Source organism: Entelurus aequoreus, linkage group LG22 (assembly GCF_033978785.1).
Source record: "Entelurus aequoreus isolate RoL-2023_Sb linkage group LG22, RoL_Eaeq_v1.1, whole genome shotgun sequence".
Classification (NCBI taxonomy): Eukaryota; Metazoa; Chordata; class Actinopteri; order Syngnathiformes; family Syngnathidae; genus Entelurus; species Entelurus aequoreus.
Genome location: NC_084752.1, coordinates 45,059,871 through 45,084,547, shown reverse-complemented (window position 1 = coordinate 45,084,547; position 24,677 = coordinate 45,059,871). Strand labels below are relative to the sequence as shown.

At 40.5% G+C, this 24,677-nt stretch overlaps 1 protein-coding gene across 3 annotated transcripts in view; it reads left to right on the top strand.

The window, feature by feature from the left end:
- Positions 1-24,677, top strand: part of LOC133639513 (cilia- and flagella-associated protein 251-like) — a 125,495-nt gene that overhangs the window by 20,610 nt on the left and 80,208 nt on the right. For 2 of the 3 annotated variants that reach the window (XM_062032864.1, XM_062032866.1), the window contains exon 2: positions 11,088-11,237. The exons of the other annotated variant lie outside the window; for it this stretch is intronic. The gene's annotated coding sequence lies outside the window, so the exon portion shown is untranslated. The remainder of the gene's footprint in view (positions 1-11,087; positions 11,238-24,677) is intronic. 3 annotated transcript variants of the gene reach the window in all.

The window sequence follows — 24,677 nt, the reverse complement described above, 5'->3', positions numbered from 1 at the left end:
GTAGCGTTTATTTATGAGTTAAAATGCATAAAAAAAGAAAAACATATGTGTTCTTGTCTAACATAAAGATTGTGAATGATAGACAAAAGTCCCAAAAAGTGCCGTTCCCCTTTAAATACACAAATCGTATTTAAATTAGCCATGTGCCTGAGTTCCCACACTCAGCGCAGTCAGAAAGCACAAAAGTAATGAGCAAGACGGCATAAAAGAAGACTTTCTTGCTGGAGTGTATACAGTAAATGTTCTCTATTCCACTATTGTTGCTCGTCAGTGCACCACTGCATGCGCCGGGGAAAAGGTGTGGTTTACTATTTCACACGCGTCTTTTTAACATGAGTATACTTTGCACACAGAGACAATCACGTGCTTGTTTGAAAGACCTTAAGATGTAGTTTAACCAGAAAAAAACAGCACGTCACTCAGTTTAACCACTGACTAGTAGTGATACTGTAAAGATGGCATAACAAATTATGGAGGGCGAATATGCTCAATGTGCCTCACAGGGATTCATATTTGGATGATTCCGTAAATAAATGTACCTCAAATGGCGCATAATGCCAGTTTGTAGTCTGTAGTGTACATTGCTACAGTGTTACTGCACATATGATCTGCACATTGATCGAATACAAATGTTTTCTGTTAACATATTGGTTATATGATGGCTAGCAATGTGTGTGTGCAGTCGATTACATTAGGTAAACCTGCTGTTGCTTCAAATTGTGTTTTAAAGGCCTACTGAAATTATTTTTTTTTATTTAAACGGGAATAGCAGATCCATTCTATGTGTCACACTTGATCATTTCGCGATATTGCCATATTTTTGCTAAAAGGATTTAATAGAGAAAATCGACGATAAAGTTCGCAACTTTTGCTCGCTGATAAAAAAAAAGCCTTGCCTGTACCGGAAGTAGCGTGACGTCACAGGAGCTAGTATTCCTCACAATTCCCCGTTGTTTACAATGGAGCGAGAGAGATTCGGACCGAGAAAGTGATGATTACCCCATTAATTTGAGCGAGGATGAAAGATTCGTAGATGAGGAACGTTACAGTGAAGGACTTGAGAGACAGTGATGGACTTATCTTTTTTCGCTCTGACCGTAACTTAGGTACAAGCTGGCTCATTGGATTCCACACTCTCCTTTTTTTATTGTGGATCACAGATTTGTATTTTAAACCACCTCGGATACTATATCCTCTTGAAAATGAGAGTCGAGAACGCAAAATGGACATTCAGTGCCTTTTATCTCCACGACAATACATCGGCGAAATGCTTTAGCTACGAGCTAACGTGATAGCATCGTGCTTTAACTGCATATAGAAACAAAAAAATAAAGGATAGAAGGAAGGATGGATAGAAAATCAACAATACTATTAAACCGTGGACATGTAAATACACGGTTAATGCTTTCCAGGCTGGCGAAGGTTAACAATGCTGTGCTAAGGACGCCATTGAAGCTAACTTAGCAACTTAGCAACGGGACCTCACAGAGCTATGCTAAAAACATTAGCTCTCCACCTACGCCAGCCAGCCCTCATCTACTCATCAACACCCGTGCTCACCTGCGTTCCAGCGATCGGCAGAAGGACGAAGGACTTCACCCGATGCGTTTGGCGGCCCGGAGACGTAGGAAGTCAAGGTGAGGTCGGCGGCTAGCGCGGCTAGCGCTCCAACAAAGTCCTCCTGGTTGTGTTGCTGTAGTCCGCTGCTAATACACCGATCCCACCTACAACTGTCTTCTTTGCAGCCTTCATTGTTCATTAAACAAATTGCAAAAGATGTCCAAAATACTGTGGAATTATGAAATGAAAACAGAGCTTTTTGTATAGGATTCTACGGGTACCATAACTTCCGTTACTCTGACTTCGTCACACGCATACGTCATCATACCGCGAAGTTTTAAAAGTCACTTTATACGTTAACCCGGCCGTATTGGCATGTGTTGCAATGTTAAGATTTCATCATTGATATATAAACTATCAGACTGCGTGGTCGCTAGTAGTAGGTTTCAGTAGGCCTTTAATCCCGGCCTGTTCAGCTGCCTTGTACGGGAATTTATTATACATGGCTAACATGCCGATACTTTAATGTGGTTTTTTGCACCACTTTGCCTATGCTTTTATATCCATTTGTGGGGTGTGTTCATTGATCATATGTCTCTGATGTGCACATCAATCTATTCCAAGGCAGATCTGGGCAAATTAAGGCCTGGGGGCCACATGCGGCCCGTTAAGCTTTTCAATCCGGCCCGCCGGACATTCCCAAATATTTTTTTTTGATCTTTAAGATGGAAAGTGTAGCTGCCATTATGATATGCAGTCATGTTTTCTAATGACCGTAAGTCCTCAACTATACTACGTATTTCAATGGTTGGAATCTGCGCTTTTGCCTGATGTACTAGTTACTAAGGTCATCTAATTAGTTACTATGGTCATCTAAGTCACAGCAGCTCAGACCAGGCACCAAGCAGTGTGGGTGGGGAGCGTTTCCACAGAGTGTTTCTAGAGTGGCCTGAAATGTGGGTGTCAGGGACAGACATGGAAAGAGATTTTTACAACAAAGTTCTAAAGCTTAGTGATGTATCAGATACATCAGATTGTAGGTGTTTTTTTGTTTGTTTTCACGTTCATATTCGCTGTTTGTTGCATTTTTGTTGCGTTTCGCTTGATTGTATAATATGTGGATGGAGAGGGTGTGTGACGTTCATACGTTGTCAATATTCCGTGTTTTATCGTTCATAGTTAATATTGTAAATCCCACATTCTTTATTTTCATGTACATTCTGGGTGTCTCATTCAGTAAAAACATTTAAAATGTCATTCTGTTTTTTAAGACGGTCTGTCATAACGTTTTTAGCATTCAGCCAGACATTATTGTGAGGTTTTGTATTAGTGTTCCTAAAAATCAGATAAACCGGCCCCTAGACACATTTTTCCTCTAAATTTGGCCCCCCGAGTCAAAATAATTGCCCAGGCCTGTTCTAAGGAGTAAGTGTGAGACATTTCTGTATTTAAACAGTTACCCAGCATCAATGTGAAATGTGCGTACGACAGACGTGAAGTTGGCGTGAGGCACCGCACATTTCCACCTTCAGTTCACTCTCGACTAGGGTTGCAAAGGGGTGGAAAGTTTTCGGTAAATTTCCGGAAACTTTCCGGAAATTTACCACGGGAAGTTAAGCTCGGGAAGTTTGGAAATATTGGCCATTTTTTGATTATTCAAAGTTGGACACCGTCCATGGGAATTAATATGAATATATGGGAATAAATGGGGAATTACAATAATGATATATTATTGGGCCCTTGTCTATTTGCTGCTGCATCTTTGTGGCATTTTTGACGTAGCTCTTTGCACAGTATTTGCAAATGTACACCGCCTTTCCACCTACATTGGTTGGGGTGAAATGTCTCCACACATCAGATGGTGCATGTGGCATTATTCTGTTTGTATTGATTTATTCACGTAAAACACTAATGCAATGCCACACACAGATATAAATAGTCAGCTAAACAGTTGGAGTAGTCTTTAAAAATATTTGACTGATGGACAAATGAATAGAAATAGGCTAGATGAATAAATTAACACTCAATCAGCATGCTAAATCAAACTATAACCTACATTCTTGTATGACAACAGAATGACTAGCAGAACAGAAGGCAGAGGAAACTACACCTTTTGATTATTTGCTAGTTGAACTTTAAGGGCAGCACGGTGGCAGAGGGGTTAGTGCAGGGGTGGGCAATTCATTTTTACCGGGGGCCGCATGAGCAGCCCGAGCACTGCTGGAGGGCCACACCGACAATATTTCAATTAAATTTTGCTTAAATTATTTTTGATATACCGTGAGATAAATAATAATAATAATAATAATATTTTCAATTAACCTAACTTATCTTTATACAAAAGCAGATGGCTTTTGATGGTTTTATTTTTAACACTTTCTTACACAACACTTCCTGATGTATAATACAATGCAAAAATTTCAATTTCTGTCACTTTATCCTGCATCCTCTTTGTTGTGAACGTAGCACGCCTGTAAGGTGATTGGCGAAGAAGGAGGAAGCGTTGCTGTTGCGGAAATGAGGAGTGAGGATAGACGTGCGTGTGGAAAGAACGAGATAAGTTGAGCTGTGTTAGTATAGGTTGCTCAATAAAAGTTTAAAAAGAGCGTCAGACTTGGTGTGCACTTCTTCTGGACGCTACAATTGGTGTCAGAAGTGGGATGAAATGCCTCCCAGTTCGTCTTGCCATCAAACCTTGGAGTCTTCATTGAGGGCGGAATTCCCCCATGCCAAGCAGCGTGCGCTGCACCTGTAGACGCTGCCTCTCTCCTTCCTCCCTCTCTTTCTCTCTTTGCGACGAGCTCCTCACGTGGCACGTACCTCCCGATGACGTAGCAGGCTGAGCACACAAGCAGCGGCAGTATGCGCAAAGTTTTACTTCTGACACCAATTGTAGCGTCCAGAAGAAATGCACACCAAGTCTGACGCTCTTTTTAAACATTTATTGAGCAACCTATACTAACACAGCTCAACTTATCTCGTTCCTTCCACACGCACGTCTACCCTCACTCCTCATTTCCGCAACTCAAGAACACATCAACTTCAGCAGGTCGTTACACTATATTCTTTAAACACATCAACATGTGTACCACAAATTAAGCACACGGCTTTACCTTTAATTTCTGTAAAGAAATACTTGGCAGTCCATTTCTTGTTGAAAACACGCCATTCGTCATCAACTTTTCTTTTTTTAGCGTCTCTGGGATAACCGGACATCATTTGTCGCTGTGCACCTTCACTCACAGGTTACACACGGACATACGCCCATAAATAACAATTTTCAAAATAAAAGCAGCACAATTGTATTGCACGCACGACATAGATGTTTTTTTTAAATTTATTTTGTAATTTGTGATTGCTGCTGTTCACATTCACTCACAATCGCGCACGAGCATACGTCCACACGGAAGTAATACAAATAACGCCTTTCAAAACAAAAGCAGCACCGTTGTATTGCACAGTCGCGATAGATACTTTTTTAAATTTATTTTGTAATTTATGATTGGCCTCACGTGGGCCGGACAGGGATGCACAAAGGGCCGGATGTGGCCCGCGGGCCGCAGAATGCCCAGGTCTGGGTTAGTGCGTCTGCCTCACAATACGAAGGTCCTGAGTAGTCCTGAGTTCAATCCCGGGCTCGGGATCTTTCTGTGTGGAGTTTGCATGTCCTCCCCGTGACTGCGTGGGTTCCCTCCGGGTACTCCGGCTTCCTCCCACTTCCAAAGACATGCACCTGGGGATAGGTTGATTGGCAACACTAAAATTGGCCCTAGTGTTTGAATGTGAGTGTGAATGTTGTCTGTCTATCTGTGATGAGGTGGCGACTTGTCCAGGGTGTACCCCGCCTTCTGCCCGATTGTAGCTGAGCTAGGCTCCAGCGCCCCCCGCGACTCCGAAGGGAATAAGCGGTAGGAAATGGATGGATGGATGGATGGATAGTTGAACTTTACAGATCACAAAAAAAGGTAAATTCGGATCGCTAACGTTGTTAGCATAAATGAATGGGATTTAACATAGAGAAAATTAGCATCACAGCTAACGGAGAAATATAGTAACAAGCAATTACACCATATATCAAATATATTTACCCCAGTTATATCATCAACACTTACCTGACTGGATGAAGTCCTTGGGCTCAAATACTAGTGTGGCCTCAATAGCCCTGCTGTAGTGTGTAGCATGCTGGCAATTATCTGTGCATGTGATGGAGGAATGCACTGTGCAGGGTTGAAATTCTACTGAATTTGCATGAAATCAGGTTGTTTTAGCTAATAATCATGCTGCAAGACCTAGCATGTTGCATTCAATGTTTATTTTCATGAATTTCCCATTAATTCCCGTTAATTCCCATGGAAAGTTTCCAACTTTGAATATTCCCGGAATTTTGCAAGCCTACTCTTGACACATCTCCACTTTGTCGTAAAAAAGTGCGCACGCCAGGTTTATGTGCGTACGGACATACGCACTCTACTCTCTCCCGTAGAGTGACCCACATTTTAACGCCCGCACCCATCGCCGTTCTTTAGGCATTCTCCCGCTCGTTCCCGCAAACCCGGAAATGCTCCTGCGTGTATAATAAACCAACAAGTGGCAGAACAAAGCTACTTTAGTGTGCACATTCAAACAATGATTGAGTTGCCGTGACAGGTTAAGCATTAAAAACATCTCCCTTCTTTCCTCAACTGCCATCGTTTGCCCACGACGTAACATCAACAGTGCACCGAGGGACCCTGTATCCATTCACCTCTCAAAGACACGCATAAATAATGTATGTAATAAGGTTTTATTTGGCAAAGACTGTGAGCAGTACACCCTATTCCTTTTATTTGTCCACTTGTTTGCACTTTATGATCCCACTCTGCAATGACATGTTTATTTGTAGTTAGCTCTTACCATCCATCCATCCATTTACTACCACTTGTCCCTTTCGGGGTCGCGGGGGTGCCGGAGCCTATCCCAGCTGCACTCGGGCGGATGGCGGGGTACACCCTGGACAAGTCGCCACCTCACCGCAGATAGACAGCGTTTGTCTTTTGTACATTTTTTTTTTAGAACTGATGAATGATTTTTTTGAAGTTTCATTTTGAAATGAAAGCCCAGTTCACATACTGTTTGTTTAAAATAGAAAGGGCAATACAAATGTGTTTTACATAACATAGAAAATAATAATGATTTCAATTAGGGCTGGGCGATATGGCCTTTTATTAATATGTGGATATTTTTAGGCCATGTCACGATACACCATATATATGTGGATATGTTTAGTCCATGTCACGATACAACATATATATGTGGATATGTTTAGTCCATGTCACGATACACCATATATATGTGGATATGTTTAGTCCATGTCACGATACACCATATATATGTGGATATGTTTAGGCCATGTCACGATACACCATATATATGTGGATATGTTTAGTCCATGTCACGATACACCATATATATGTGGATATGTTTAGGCCATGTCACGATACACCATATATATGTGGATATGTTTAGTCCATGTCACGATACACCATATATATGTGGATATGTTTAGTCCATGTCACGATACACCATATATATGTGGATATGTTTAGTCCATGTCACGATACACCATATATATGTGGATATGTTTAGGCCATGTCACGATACACCATATATATGTGGATATGTTTAGGCCATGTCACGATACACCATATATATGTGGATATGTTTAGTCCATGTCACGATACACCATATATATGTGGATATGTTTAGTCCATGTCACGATACACCATATATATGTGGATATGTTTAGGCCATGTCACGATACACCATATATATGTGGATATGTTTAGTCCATGTCACCATACACCATATATATGTGGATATGTTTAGTCCATGTCACGATACACCATATATATGTGGATATGTTTAGTCCATGTCACGATACACCATATATATGTGGATATGTTTAGGCCATGTCACGATACACCATATATATGTGGATATGTTTAGTCCATGTCACCATACACCATATATATGTGGATATGTTTAGTCCATGTCACGATACACCATATATATGTGGATATGTTTAGGCCATGTCACGATACACCATATATATGTGGATATGTTTAGTCCATGTCACCATACACCATATATATGTGGATATGTTTAGTCCATGTCACGATACACCATATATATGTGGATATGTTTAGTCCATGTCACCATACACCATATATATGTGGATATGTTTAGTCCATGTCACCATACACCATATATATGTGGATATGTTTAGTCCATGTCACCATACACCATATATATGTGGATATGTTTAGTCCATGTCACCATACACCATATATATGTGGATATGTTTAGTCCATGTCACGATACACCATATATATGTGGATATGTTTAGTCCATGTCACGATACACCATATATATGTGGATATTTTGCCTTAACCTTGAATGAACACTTGATGCATATAATCACAGCAGTATGATGATTCTATGTGTCTACATTAAAACATTCTTCTTCATACTGCATTAATACAGTATATGCTCATTTTAAGCTTTCATGCAGAGAGGGAAATCACAACTAAGTCAATTTAGCAAAAGTGTATTTATGAAACAGTTATTAAGCAGTGGCACAAACATTCATGTCATTTCAAAACAGAAAGTGCAAGATTGTCAGAGACATTTTAAAACAAGCTATGAGTGCACTTTTGTGCATGATGTCACTAAGATGACATATCAAAAGAACACTAAATTAAAGAGCACTTTTTGTACAGAACGCCACTACAATAGTTTAAAACAAATAAAGTGCACTTTTGTGCATGATGTCGCAAGATATTTCAATAAGTGTCAAACAAAAAAGAGCTGCATAATAGGAAACCAAATAGTGTATGTCCTTCACTATGTGGTAGGTTCCTGCGGACGTTATCTCCTTCTGTTGTTGACTATTTGTTTCATACGGTGTTGATGTGGAAATGGTTGACATGCAGAGTTTCAAGCACTCTTCATTCTCTAGCGGGTGACTTTTCAAATGATGCTACAAATTAGCAGTGCTGCTACTTTAAGTAGCAACACTTTTGCCGCATACTTGACATATTACGGTTGTCTGTTCAACATCTTCCCGCTTGAAGCCAAACCACCGCCAGACGATGGACCCCCTGCTGTTTTTCTTGGGTTATTAATTATTCTTCCTTCAAGATTCGCACCTTCTCTCTCTCGTATTACCACTCGCACCACTCCGTTAGCACCACAGCTAACGTTACCCCTGTCGCTACCTCTCTGCTCCGTGAAAAGGTGTGACGTTGCACGCGTGACAGTATGTGACGTATGTAAGAAGGTGCGATTGTTTTATGTCTCTGTGAGATGGAGAGACAAGACAACAACTGTGTGAGAACGTATACTCCAATATCACCATATAGTCTGTATAGACAAACCCGCCATATATCTTAATATCGCCCAGCCCTAGTTCTGCCTCCTCAAGTGCTGATCTGATCAAGGCAGCTAATGAGTAACTGGCATGCTTTCTCTATCAGTCAGCGGTAATGTCCATTTTGCCCAGGTCTTTCTGCCACCTCAACATTTCATGAAACGCTGATCCCAAATCCTCACCCTGTCTTCCTAACAAATGGAATGCCTCACATTTGTCAATTCCTCCTTGCTTAACCCCGCTTTCAAACACGTCTCACAGTTATCAAGTGTCCCACAGCTGGATTGCCTGTATGCACATCTGTTCTTTTCCCAGAACTTCATCTCCAAATCCACTTTTTCTGTTTATATCTACTTAGAAATATTATTCTCTCTCTCTCTCTCTCTCTCTCTCTCTCTCTCTCTCTCTCTCTCTCTCTCTCTCTCTCTCTCTCTCTCGTTCTTTCACTCATTCTTTTACTCGTTGTCTCTCCCCAAAAGCCAACTTTCTGTCGCTGCTGGGGGAGTGCGGTGGGCTCAACGTTGTTGTCGGGCAGCTGCTTGATTTCACACTTTGAAACACTCCCATCTCATATTGACCTCCGGTTCAGAAAGGATCGGGAAATAACCACTTTTTTGGGTGGGCTGAAGATGGTGGAGTGTGGAACAACAGCACGCTGTCTTGTCCTAAGGGCAACAGATGAATGTGTCTCAACCAGACTTTTAAGAAATAGTTTGTTTTTGCATTTCGACCGACCTCTTAGAGGCGATTAACATTCTTCCACATCATCATCTACAACGTGAGCATTAAAATGTTCTGCATTCACAAGGCATTTGTTGCTCACATTTAATAACCGTAAATTCCAGACTATAAAATGTGCTACTTTCTTTTTTGTTTATTTTTGGTTTAAGTGTTATAGACCTTTTTACCTGCACGCTGCCTCCCGCTGTTTCCGACCTCTACAAAGCAATTAGCGACCGGCTGCCACCTACTGATATGGAAGAGTATTACACGGTTACTCTGCCGAGCTCTAGACAGCACCGACACTCAACAACAACACATCATTTATTAGCTTATTAGTGATTCCCAGAGCCCAAAAAAAGTCTGCGGGCTATAGAGCGTTTTCTATTCGGGCTCCAATACTATGGAATGCCCTCCCGGTAAAAGTTAGAGATGCTACCTCAGTAGAAGCATTTAAGTCTCATCTTAAAACTCATTTGTATACTCTAGCCTTTAAATAGACTCCCTTTTTAGACCAGTTGATCTGCCGTTTCTTTTCTTTTCTTTTCTTTTCTACTCTGCTCCCAACCCGGGGTGGACCGCTAGCCTGTCCATCGGATGGGGACATCTCTACGCTGCTGACCCGTCTCCGCTCGGGATGGTTCCTGCTGGCCCCACTATGGACTGGACTTTCGCTGATGTGTTGGACTTTCACAATATTATGTCAGACCCACTCGACATCCATTGCTTTCGGTCTCCCCTAGAGGGGGGGTTACCCACATATGCGGTCCTCTCCAAGGTTTCTCATAGTCATTCACATTGACGTCCCACTGGTGTGAGTTTCCCTTGCCGTATGTGGGCTCTGTACCGAGGATGTCGTTGTGGCTTGTACAGCCCTTTGAGACACTTGTGATTTAGGGCTATATAAATAAACATTGATTGATTGATTGATTGATTGATTGATCGATCATTTGCAGACTATAATTACTGGTTTGCATAAAATATTTTTAACCCAAATAGGTGATTAGATAATCTCCCACGGCACACCAGACTGTATCTTACGTCACAGTGGTTGAAAAACACTGATCTAGACGAAGCTGAGCCGTCTATGAACACAAATCGTTCAATTCCCCCGTCAAAATCGGGGTCTCCTGATTGGGTGCGGCCCCTGTGCATTAGGACAGCCTTGAGTAAGGATAGTGGTCTAGGTTGCCAGGTGTTTCCCACGGCTCATATCCGAGCAGACGCGACAGAGGATGTACCGACAGTGGGGTTGACTCACTCCTAGAGGTGTTGCACGTCGTGTGGATCGCTCCCACGTATCTCCTCTGGGAGGATTCCCAGCTAACTCTTCTGTATAAATAGCAACGGTCTACTCATCCCCACCTCTGAGGCCCTTCTGCTTTCTCTTGTCTTGCAGAACGGCATCACAGCGTTCTGACCCGCCGATGACCTCTTGGACAAGCGCACTGAAAGGGCTTTGTGCACGGGACGAGGAGTGGACACCGAGTGTGGCATCGGCAGCGAAGACGAGCGCTTGTGGCTTGAGCAAACACAGGCAGAGAGACCTGTAAGTAAACACTGCACCTTTTTTGGGGGTGTTGGCCCTCCGGCAATGTTTACCACAGATGTTTACACACACACCCAGGGCACAAGTGGAGTCTGTGGTTGTTGACAGTGGACTAAGGCATCTCATTTGCCTCTTTGTGTAGCATGGCACAGGAGGTTGCTTCATCAAATCATCCTCTGTGACCTGCCTGCTGTCGGCACGCTATCATGACTGTAAACATGGAGGTGAAGCCATTCCTCCCCTCTGTAATGAAAAGATCATGACAGACAGATGGGACTTTTTCCATCATTTCACAAGAGGAATTAGATAATATGATTAAGTAAACGTTCAAATAGGCGTTTCTAACAAAGTGTATTGTGTTTGAGGGCTTCCATGAAGCATCAATTTGTTGTTACGCTTTAGCAGTGGAAAAAGCCCTGCAAATATTTCACTGTAGAAGACTTGAATCCAACCACTTTTGTTCCGGCAAGATTGTTTAATGCTTAATGTTGTCCACAGTGAGAACAGAAGCTGATTGTTTAACCTCTTAAGGCCCAAGCTGTTGGTTTACATGCTTTTTTTTATTTCTCTTTGCTATTTGGGCTTATTGGACCCTAATTAGAATAAAAACTAAAAAATCATCTTTTGATATGATGTACTTAGTCCATAAGTAACAAACATGTACTTAATGTTTAGTGACATGCTAATTCTTATTTTTACACTTTTTTTCCCCCCAAATTCCATTGTATGTTATACTCTTCTGACACCACCAGATGGCAGTATAAGTGTCCACATAAGCGGCCATAAGACCCCATTTCAGTAGTGTACACCATTTTGGAAATAAGAGCTAAAAGGTGCTGTCCACGCATGTGGCCACTAAGCCTTTAGACCAGGGGTCACCAACGCGGTGCCCGTGGGCACCAGGTAGCCCGTAAGGACCAGATGAGTAGCCCACTGGCCTGTTCTAAAAAATAGCTCAAATAGCAGCACTTACCAGTGAGCTGCCTCTATTTTTTTAATTGTATTTATTTACTAGCAAGCTGGTCTCACTTTGCCTGACATTTTTTATTCTAAGAGAGACAAAACTCAAATAGAATTTGAAAATCCAAGAAAATATTTTAAAGACTTGGTCTTCACTTGTTTAAATAAATTCATTAATTTTTTTACTTTGCTTCTTATAACTTTCAGAAAGACAATTTTAGAGAAAAAGTCCAACCTTAAAATGATTTTAGGATTTTTAAACACATATACCTTTTTACCTTTTAATTTCCTTCCTCTTCTTTCCTGACAATTTAAATCAATGTTCAAGTAAATTTATTTTTTTTATTGTAAAGAATAATACATTTTTTAAAATTTAATTCTTCATTTTAGCTTCTGTTTTTTCGACGAAGAATATTTGTGAAATATTTCTTCAAATTTATTATGATTAAAATTCCAAAAAAATATTCTGGCAAATCTAGAAAATCTGTAGAATCAAATTTAAATCTTATTTCAAAGTCTTTTGAATTTCTTTTAAAATGTTTGTTCTGGAAAATCTAGAAGAAATAATGATTTGTCTTTGTTAGAAATATAGCTTGGTCCAATTTGTTATATATTCTAACAAAGTGCAGATTGGATTTTAAGCTATTTAAAACATGTCATCAAAATTCTAAAATTAATCTTAATCAGGAAAAATTACTAATGATGTTCCATAAATAATTTTTTTAATTTTTTCAAAAAGATTCGAGATAGTTAGTTTTTCTCTTCTTTTTTTCAGTTGAATTTTGAATTTTAGAGAGTCGAAATGGAAGATAAACTATGTTTCAAAATTTAATTGTCATTTTTTTTCGTGTTTTCTCCTCTTTTAAACCGTTCAATTAAGTGTAAATATCATTAATTATTAATAATAACATAGAGTTAAAGGTAAATTGAGCAAATTGGCTATTTCTGGCAATTTATTTAAGTGTGTATCAAACTGGTAGCCCTTCGCATTAATCAGTACCCAAGAAGTAGCTCTTGGTTTCAAAAAGGTTGGTGACCCCTGCTTTAGAGGTAAACCTATCTCTCTGCTCATGGGTGCCCAAACGTTTTGCCTTCAGGGGCCATAGCATTAGGACTATTTTAGGGGGGCTTCAGCCTCTGTAAATACATTGGTGTGATTTTTATTTTTATTTTTTTGACAAAAAAATTGCAGAAAAATTCTATATAAATATGCAAGAATATGAGTTCAAATAGATAATGATCTGACCGGTCAGCATTATTCACTATGATTATAAATCATTTGAACAGCCTTTGTCATCGCTTATTATCCAATCCAATCCGTTCCATCAGTAACGCCCGCATTACTATACTGAACATCCAGTCCAACTTTTCACTGTTACTTTAGCAAGTTGCACATCCTGCAGTGTTTACGGGAGTAAACATGCTTCAATTCTAGTTGTCTCAGTACTGGCGCATTTGTTGCAATTTCAAGGATTCTGTGCAGTCAGAGTTAACATTTTCTGAACTGTGGAGAAGATTATGAAAGAAGATGTCTCCCGCAGTTTTGGGGACATTTGCCTCGATATCTGCTCTGAACAGCGTGTTCAGATCAGTGGTGGAACATGGATTGACGTGAGTTCCTAAAAAATTATTTTTGCTTGTTTGCTAATCTTATTTTGTATCTGTCTTATTTCGGAATATAATATACATCAATAATATATATCATAAGCCTCATCACTATTTGCCATTATGCACAGCAGAGTTCACACTAAAGTCGCATCATAGGGTTAGGGTTTTATATTTGTGATATACAAATATATAATAATACTAATGTCTATAATATTGCTGACAGAAAAATAACTTCCATACCGTATGATAAGCGAATCACACTACTACAGCTTTGCAGTATGGGTGTGCTACTTAAACTTAATTGAAAGCAGTGAATTTGTCACGTTGTGGAAATGGTAAATAAAAACAGAACACAATGATTTGCAAATCCTTTTCAGCCTACATTCAATTGAATAGACTGCAAAGACAAGATACTTAACGTTTCAACTGGAAAACTTAATTTTTTGCAAATATTAGCTCATTTGGAATTTGATGCCTGCAACATGTTTCAAAAAAGCTGGCACAAGTGGCAACAAAAGTCTGAGAAAGCTGAGGAATGCTCATCAAAGACTTTATGGAAAATCCCACAAGTGAACAGGCTAATTGGGAACAGGTGGGTGCCATGATTGGGTATAAAAGCAGCTTCCATGAAATGCTCAGTCATTCACAAACAAGGATGGGGCGAGGGTCACCACTTTGTCAACAAATGCCTGAGCAAATTGTCCAACAGTTTGAAGGACAACATTTCTCAATCAGCTATTGTGAGGAATTTAGGCATTTCACCATCTAAGGTCTGTAATATCATCAAAATGTTCAGAGAATCTGGGAAAATCACTGCAAGTCACATTGAATGCCCGTGACCTTGGATCCCTCAGGCAGTACTGCATCAAAAACCGACATCAGTGTGTAAATGATATCACCACATGGGCTCAGGAACACTTCAGAAAATCACTGTCAGTAACTACAGTTGGTCGCTACATCTGTAAGTGCAAATTAAAACTCAACTTCATCAACAACACCCAGAAACGCTTCGCTGGGCCTGAGCTCATCTAAGATGGACTGATGCAAAGCGGAAAAGTGTTCTGTGGTCTGACGAGTCCACATTTCAAATTGTTTTTGGAAACTGTGGATGTCGTGTCCTCCGGAACAAAGAAGAAAATAACCATCTGGATTGTTCTAGGCGCTCAAAGTGTAAAAGCCAGCATGTGTGATGGTATGAGGGTGTATTAGTGGCCAAGGCATGGGTAACTTACACATCTGTGAAGGCACCATTAATGCTGAAAGGTACATACAGGTTTTGGAGCAACATATGTTGCCATCCAACCAACGTTATCATGGACGCCCCTGCTTATTTCAGCAAGACAATGCCAAGCCACGTGTTACAGTAAAAGAGTAAAAGGGTACTAGACTGGCCTGCCTGTACTGTAGTCCAGACCTGTCTCCCATTGAAAATGTGTGGTGCAATATGAAGCCTAAAATACCACAACAGAGACCCCCGGACTGTTGAACAACTTAAGCTGTACATCAAGCAAGAATGGGAAATCATTCCACTTCAAATATGTGTCTCCTCAGTTCCCAAACTTTACTGAGTGTTGTTAAAAGAAAAGGACATGTAACACAGTGGTAAAAATGCCTTTTTTGCAATGTGTTGCTGCCATTAAATTCTAAGTTCATGATTATTTGCAAAACAAATTAAGTTTCTCAGTTTGAACATGAAATATCTTGTCTTTGCAGTCTATTCAATTGAATATAAGTGGAAAAGGATTTGCAAATCATTGTATTCTCTTTATTTATCATTTACACAACGTGACAACTTTACTGCTTTTGGGTTTCGTAGTTTAATAGAGTAGTGCAGGGGTCACCAACATGCAAATAAGAGCTAAAAGGTGCTGTCCACGCATGTGGCCACTAAGCCTTTAGAGCAGGGGTCACCAACGTGGTGCCCGCGGGCACCAGGTAGCCCGTAAGGACCAGATGAGTAGCCCGCTGGCCTGTTCTAAAAATAGCTCAAATAGCAGCACTTACCAGTGAGCTGCCTCTATTTTTTAAATTGTATTTATTTACTAACAAGCTGGCCTCGCTTTGCTCGACATTTTTAATTCTAAGAGAGACAAAACTCAAATAGAATTTGAAAATCCAAGAAAATATTTTAAAGACTTGGTCTTCACTTGTTTAAATAAATTCATTAATTTTTTTACTTTGCTTCTTATAACTTTCAGAAAGACAATTTTAGAGAAAAAATACAACCTTAAAAATGATTTTAGGATTTTTAAACACATATACCTTTTTACCTTTTAAAGTCCTTCCTCTTCTTTCCTGACAATTTAAATCAATGTTCAAGTAAATGTATCTTTTTTATTGTAAAGAATATTAAATACATTTTAATTTAATTTTTCATTTTAGCTTCTGTTTTTTCGACGAAGAATATTTGTGAAATATTTCTTCAAACTTATTATGATTAAAATTCAAAAAAATTATTCTGGCAAATCTAGAAAATCTGCAGAATCAAATTTAAATCTTATTTCAAAGTCTTTTGAATTTCTTTTAAAATTTTTGTTCTGGAAAATCTAGAAGAAATAATGATTTGTCTTTGTTAGAAATATAGCTTGGTCCAATTTGTTATATATTCTAACAAAGTGCAGATTGGATTTTAACCTTTTTAAAACATGTCATCAAAATTCTAAAATTAATCTTAATCAGGAAAAATTACTAATGATGTTCCATAAATAATTTTTTTAATTTTTTCAAAAAGATTGGAATTAGCTAGTTTTTCTCTTCTTTTTTTCGGTTGAATTTTGAATTTTAAAAAGTCGAAATTGAAGATAAACTATGTTTCAAAATGTAATTGTCATTTTTTTCGTGTTTTCTCCTCTTTTAAACCGTTCAATTAAGAGTAAATATCATTAATTATTAATAATAAATAGGCACCTACTCAGTGGCCTAGTGGTTAGAGGGTCCGCCCTGAGATCGGTAGGTTGTGAGTTCAAACCCCGGCCGGGTCATACCAAAGACTATAAAAATGGGACCCATTACCTCCCTGCTTGGCACTCAGCATCAAGGGTTGGAATTGGGGGTTAATTCACCAAAAATGATTCCCGGGCGCGGCTACGCTGCTGCCCACCGCTCCCCTCACCTCCCAGGGGGTGATCAAGGGGATGGGTCAAATGCAGAGGACAAATTTCACCACACTTAGTGTGTGTGTGACAATCATTGGTACTTTAACCTTAACTTAACTTTAACATAGAGTTAAAGGTAAATTGAGCAAATTGGCTATTTCTGGCAATTTATTTAAGTGTGTATCAAACTGGTAGCCCTTTGATTAATCAGTACCCAATAAGTAGCTCTTGGTTTCAAAAAGGTTGGTGACCCCTGGAGTAGTGTTTTGGGGGCTTTGAAGACTGGATGCACTGACAGACTCATAGTTTCTTATCTTCACTTTTATCGTTTTCACTATAAATGGCAGGTTATTGCGATACCCCTCCCTACTGGCCAGGTGTGGCTCGTGGGCCTTGAATTTGACACCTGTGGTCTAAATGATCATTACAGTAATAACAGGAAACTAACAATATTGCTTTTCAACCATTTTGATTTCTTCAGTTGAATTCTAACACAGTCACAACAATAATCTTGCAAGTGCAAACGTTCTGAATCAAAGAGGCTGTTTTCCAGGCAAGAAAGTTTCATTCCACCAGAACCTCCTCGGTGTTCAGGTCAACTCTGTAGTGCTGCACAAGTTGGTCTACACTGCTATCATGTGTGCAGTTTCCTTGTTTATAAGTTGCCTGCTAGCTTTTCCCTCCTTGTGTGTTTGGGCCATCTCATGCTTACTACAGATGCCTAAAGCTTTCTTCCACTTCCAACCATTTAGATGTATTCAGTGTTTGTTGTGTAGTTCTAATACAGTGCCAAAAAGTTGTGAGCGAAAAGATCTTGCAAGTGCAAAGCGCGCGAGCATCACAGGAACCTCCAGGGGACTAAGCCCTCCCCTCTTCTTCAAACCTAGTGACAGCCCTTGGACCAAAGTGAAAATGTGCCAAGGGGCCGCAGGCCAAAAACAGCCATTTTAAACGTACGGCAGCCTCATGAGTGAGAAGATTAGGCCTATACAGCCATATACAGGCCTATACAGCCATATACAGCCATATACAGCCATATACAGGCCTATACAGGCCTATACAGGCCATATACAGGCCTATACAGCCATATACAGGCCATATACAGCCATATACAGGCCTATACAGCCATATACAGGCCATATACAGCCATATACAGCCATATACAGGCCTATACAGGCCTATACAGGCCTATACAGCCATATACAGGCCATATACAGCCATATACAGGCCTATACAGGCCTATACAGGCCTATACAGCCATATACAGGCCATATACAGCCATATACAGGCCTATACAGCCATATACAGCCATATACAGGCCTATACAGCCATATACAGGCCATATACAGGCCATATACAGGCCTATACAGCCATATACAGGCCATATACAGCCATATACAGGCCATATACAGCCATATACAGGCCTATACAGCCATATACAGGCCTATACAGCCATATACAGGCCATATACAGCCATATACAGGCCTGTACAGCCATATACAGGCCTGTACAGCCATATACAGGCCTATACAGCCATATACAGGCCTATACAGGCCTATACAGCCATATACAGGCCTGTACAGCCATATACAGGCCTATACAGCCATATACAGGCCTATACAGCCATATACAGACCTATACAGGCCATATACAGCCATATACAGGCCTATACAGGCCATATACAGCCATATACAGGCCTATACAGCCATATACAGGGCATATACAGCCATATCCAGGCCTATACAGCCATATACAGGCCTATACAGCCATATACAGGCCTATACAGCCATATACAGGCCTGTACAGCCATATACAGGCCTATACAGCCATATACAGGCCTATACAGCCATATACAGGCCTATACAGCCATATCCAGGCCTATACAGCCATATCCAGGCCTATACAGCCATATCCAGGCCTATACAGCCATATACAGGCCTATACAGCCATATACAGGCCTATACAGCCATATACAGGCCTATACAGCCATATACAGGCCTGTACAGTCATATACAGGCCTATACAGCCATATACAGGCCTATACAGCCATATACAGGCCTATACAGCCATATACAGGCCTATACAGCCATATACAGGCCTATACAGCCATATACAGGCCTATACAGCCATATACAGGCCATATACAGCCATATACAGGCCTGTACAGCCATATACAGGCCTATACAGCCATATACAGGCCTATACAGGCCTATACAGCCACATATACAGGCCTATACAGGCCTATACAGCCACATATACAGGCCTATACAGCCATATACAGGCCTATACAGCCATATACAGGCCTATACAGCCATATACAGCCATATACAGCCATATACAGGCCATATACAGGCCCTATACAGCCATATACAGCCATATACAGGCCATATACAGCCATATACAGCCATATACAGGCCATATACAGGCCTATACAGCCATATACAGGCCTATACAGCCATATACAGGCCATATACAGCCATATACAGGCCTATACAGCCATATACAGGCCATATACAGCCATATACAGGCCTATACAGCCATATACAGGCCTATACAGCCATATACAGGCCTATACAGCCATATACAGGTCTATACAGCCATATACAGGTCTATACAGCCATATACAGGCCTATACAGCCATATACAGGCCTATACAGCCATATACAGGCCATATACAGCCATATACAGGCCTATACAGCCATATACAGGCCTATACAGCCACATATACAGGCCTATACAGCCACATATACAGGCCTATACAGCCACATATACAGGCCTATACAGCCACATATACAGGCCTATACAGCCACATATACAGGCCTATACAGCCATATACAGCCATATACAGCCATATACAGGCCATATACAGCCATATACAGGCCATATACAGGCCTATACAGCCATATACAGCCATATACAGGCCATATACAGCCATATACAGCCATATACAGGCCATATACAGGCCATATACAGGCCTATACAGCCATATACAGGCCTATACAGCCATATACAGGCCATATACAGCCATATACAGGCCATATACAGGCCATATACAGCCATATACAGGCCATATACAGCCATATACAGCCATATACAGGCCATATACAGCCATATACAGGCCTATACAGCCATATACAGGCCTATACAGCCATATCCAGGCCTATACAGCCATATACAGGCCTATACAGCCATATACAGGCCTATACAGCCATATACAGGCCTATACAGCCATATACAGGCCTATACAGCCATATCCAGGCCTATACAGCCATATACAGGCCTATACAGCCATATACAGGCCTATACAGCCATATACAGTGGAACCTCCATTTACAAACTTCATTGGGGCGGTGTGGCTCAGATGCGAGAGCGGCCTTGCCAGCAACTCGAGGGCTCCTAGTTCGAATCCAACTCCCGCCATCCTTGTCACGGCCTTTGCATCCTAGGGCCGGACACTTCACCCTTGCTCCTGATTAGCACCTTGCATGGCAGCTGCCGCCATCAGTGTAAGAATGTGTGTGTGAATGGGTGAATGGGTGAATGTGACATATAATGTTAAGTGCTTTGGGTATTGAGCAGCCATATGTAAACACAAACCATTTGAACAGAGTTTTTAAATTGAAAAGTATGTATAGTGAAGGAAATGTATCTGTAAGAAACGATGTAAATATGAATAATGGGTTCTAGCTAGAGGTGTAACGGTACGTAACTCGGTTTAGAGGTCACGATTCGGTTCATTTTCGGTACAGTAAGAAAACGACAAAATATTCATTTTTTGGTTATTTATTTACCAAATTTGCAAAAACTTCCACCAAAAATATTTTTCTTAGTGTAATATTTGATGTGAAGTAATCGGAACCTTGGATAGGTCAATAATTCTTAATAACATTGATTTTGATTCAAAGTTCAAAATAAATAAATAAATGAAATGAATGAAATGAAAAAGGAAGACATGAAACTGCTACAGGAAAACGCCAAAAAAAGACAAAAAGCAACCAAAATAGGAGCGCAAAATAAGAACTAAAACACTACACACAAGAAAACAGCAAAAGAGTCCAAATAAGTCAGGGTGTGATGTGACAGGTGGTGACAGTACACCTACTTTGAGACAAGAGCTATAGTGATGCATGCTTGGTTATGCTTTAAAGTCATATCCAACAATTGCGACAATGACTTTTTACTGTCAACTGAGTTTCGTTTTTTAATGATTTCTGCTGGTGGTGTGCCTCCGCATTTTTTCAACACAAAAAATGTGCCTTGGCTCAGAAAAGGTTGAAAAACACTGATTTAGATTAAGAAACATAACATGCAAAATAGTGGGTTTTCTTACAGTGTGTATATTTACAGTATTTCAGTAAAAAAAAATTTGGTTAAAAGATTTCAGTGTGTATAAAAAAAAGAGTACTTATCGAGCACATCCCACAATACCACTATAACAATGATAATGGTGAGGATTTTGGTTACGATAACCGTGATATAAAATGTTCACATCGTCACATCCCTGAAAGGTACAAAGGCGGGTTCTACCTAAAAGCCAAGACTGTGGCATCCGTTGTTGAATTATTCACGCCATCATGCACCGCTGAATTCAAAGGTAAAAGGATAGCATCTCGGCTGCACCTTTTTTGGCTCGCCGCAGCATTTTTCAAGTATGTACAGGTCACTCGGATGTTTATATTGTCTGGCCCTAAAAGCAAACACCATGCTTCTGTCTCAATTTGATGACTACAATGAAGTAGAATACTGACTCACAGCAGGCGGGGGATGACATGTTGACATTAGAAAAGCATGCGTGCTCCTGCTTGTCGCGCAGACATCGCTAGCTAGCCAGGCCTGAGCAGGTGAAGCAAGACCAGTTTCAGCCCAGCTGTTGTTCTGCGGAGGTATTTCTGCACGATGACACGCACGGCCGACGGGTGTGGTTGACACGTTGTCATTCGTGCTTTGGAGACCCTGCTGCAAACAGGAAATCCCAGCAAACACTTTTGTGTGTGTTTGTCGGGGCCAGGAAGCTGCCACTCTAAATGTGCTCTTTTTTTTGACATGCCTCATTGAGAAGAAATGAGAGAAAGGTCATCTCTGCATTTGTTAGGATGATAACACTCACTGGTCTGAACAGTCTGCTGAGACTGATCAATTATACTTCCTTTCAGAGACAGTAATACGTTTATTATTGTGCGTGTACTAGGGGTGTAACGGTACGCAAACATTTCGGTTCGGTACGTACCTCGGTTTAGAGGTCACGGTTCGGTTCATTTTCGGTACAGTAAGAAAACAACAAAATATAAATTTTTGGGTTATTTACCAAATCTTCCACCAAAAATATTTTTCTTAGTGGAATATTTGATGTGAAGTAATGGGAATCTTGGATAGGTCAATAATTCATAATAACATTGATTTTGATTCAATATTATGTTTTGAGCAATGACAGTTTGAAATAAAAAAAAAAACAGCTTTGTTTTATTAGTCAACATTGCAACTTTTTCTAAATTACATTTAACCTTTAAGCTTTTCTATTTCACTTTTGTTATGTTTTTGTTTATTTTAATAGTATTTTTAGAATGTACCGTGGGCCTTTAAAACATTAGCTGTGGGCCGCAAATGGCCTCCGGGGCACACTTTTGACACCCCTGCTATAGATAATAAAAAATTAAATGTGATAAATCTATGGATAAAAAGCAGAGCCTGGCGACGCATGCGCGTTTATCATAACTCTCTCTCTCTGTCTCTGCCCCTCCCTCACCAATGCTGCTGTTTGTTTTGTTTTTAACCCCTTCTTAACCCTGAACGTACATTGAAAATACACGCAACCCTAACTCAAAATGCCGGACATTTGAGGCATTTAAGAAACTCCGCCCTGACAGCTCCGCAAAAGAGGACATGTCCGGTGAAAAGAGGACGTATGGTCAGTCTATCCTAGCCCGTTAGCTGCTAGCATGCCGTGTGTTGTGCCTCAGTGTGCATTGTTTACACAACGTGCGTTACACTACTTAATATGTCCGTGTGGAAACTCGTTCGGTACACCTCCGAACCGAACAGACACCCCCGTACCGAAACGGTTCAATACAAATACACGTACCGTTACACCCCTAGCGTGTACTCTTCCTCACTAGGCACAAGTACCGTATTTTCCGGACCATAGGGCGCACCGGATTATAAGGCACACTGCTGATGAGCGGGTCTAGTCAGGTCTATTTTCATACAAAAGGGTCACCGGATTATAAGGCGCATTAAAGGGGTCATATTATTATTATTTTATTTTTCTAAAAGACTTCCTTGTGGTCTATATCAGTGTTTTTCAACCACTGTGCCGTGGCACACTAGTGTGCCGTGAGATAGAGTCTGGTGTGCCGTGGGAGATTATCTAATTCCACTTATTTGAGTTAAAAATATTTTTTGCAAACCAGTAATTATAGTCTACAAATGATGTGTTGTTGTTGAGTGTCGGCAGAGTAACCGTGTAATACTCTTCCATATCAGTAGGGGGCAGCCGGTAGCTAATTGTTTTGTAGATGTCGGAAAGAGCGGGAGGCAGTTTACAGGTAAAAAGGTGTCTAATGCTTAAACCAAACATAAAGAAAAGGTGAGTGCCCCTAAGAAAAGGCATTGAAGTTAAGGGAAGGCTATGCAGAACGAAACTAAAACTGAACTGGCTACAAAGTAAACAAAAACAGAATGCTGGACGACAGCAAAGACTTGCTGTGGAGCAAAGACGGCGTCCACAATGTACATCCGAATATAACATGACTATCAACAATGTCCCCACAAAGAAGGATAAAAACAACTGAAATATTCTTGATTGCTAAAAAACCAAGTAGATGCAGGAAATATCGCTCAAAGAAAGACATGAAACTGCTACAGGAAAATACCAAAAAAGGAGAAAAAGCCACTAAATTGGAGCACAAGACAAGAACTAAAACACTACACACAGGACAACTGCAAATAAGTCAGGGTGTGATGTGACAGGTGGTGACAGTACACCTACTTTGAGACAAGAGCTATAGTGATGCATGCTTGGTTATGCTTTAAAGTCATATCCAACGATTGCGACGACTTTTTACTGTCAACTGATTTCTGCTGGTGGTGTGCCTCCGGATTTTTTCAACGCAAAAAATGTGCCTTGGCTCAAAAAAGGTTGAAAAACACTGGTCTACATAACATGTGATGGTGGTTCTTTAGTCAAAATGTTGCATAGATGATGTTTTACACATCATCTTCAAGTCGTTTTCTGAGCGTTTCTTCAGGATGCGCCGTTTTGTGGGCGGGTCTTATTTACGTGGCTCACCTTGGACAGCGTCTTCTCCCCGTCATCTTTGTTGTAGCGGTGTAGCGTGCAAGGACGGGAGTGGAAGAAGTGTCAAAAGATGGCGCTAACTGTCTTAATGGCATTCACACTTTACTTCAATCAATAACGAAGCAGCATCTCCTCATCCGTGGCTCACTAGTGCAACAACAACGCCCGAAATGTGTCCCGTGAAAAAACGTCCGACCGGAACCCTCTAATAACTATTATTAATAATGTAAACCCACTACACCGGTAGGTTTTAGCGCTTTCATGGTGAGTCTACTGACAGATATGTTAGAACTTTACACTACTTTATATTAGAAATGGCAACAGCAGAGGATGAATGTCACAAAACAAGAAGATAAAGAAAAAGAAGAAGATTATCAACTACGGTGTTGGCATGGACTACAATAGCGATACAGATCCCAAATACAGATCAGCAGGTACCAGAACGTAAGAAAAGCTGTTTTTGCATAATATTGCAAGACAAAA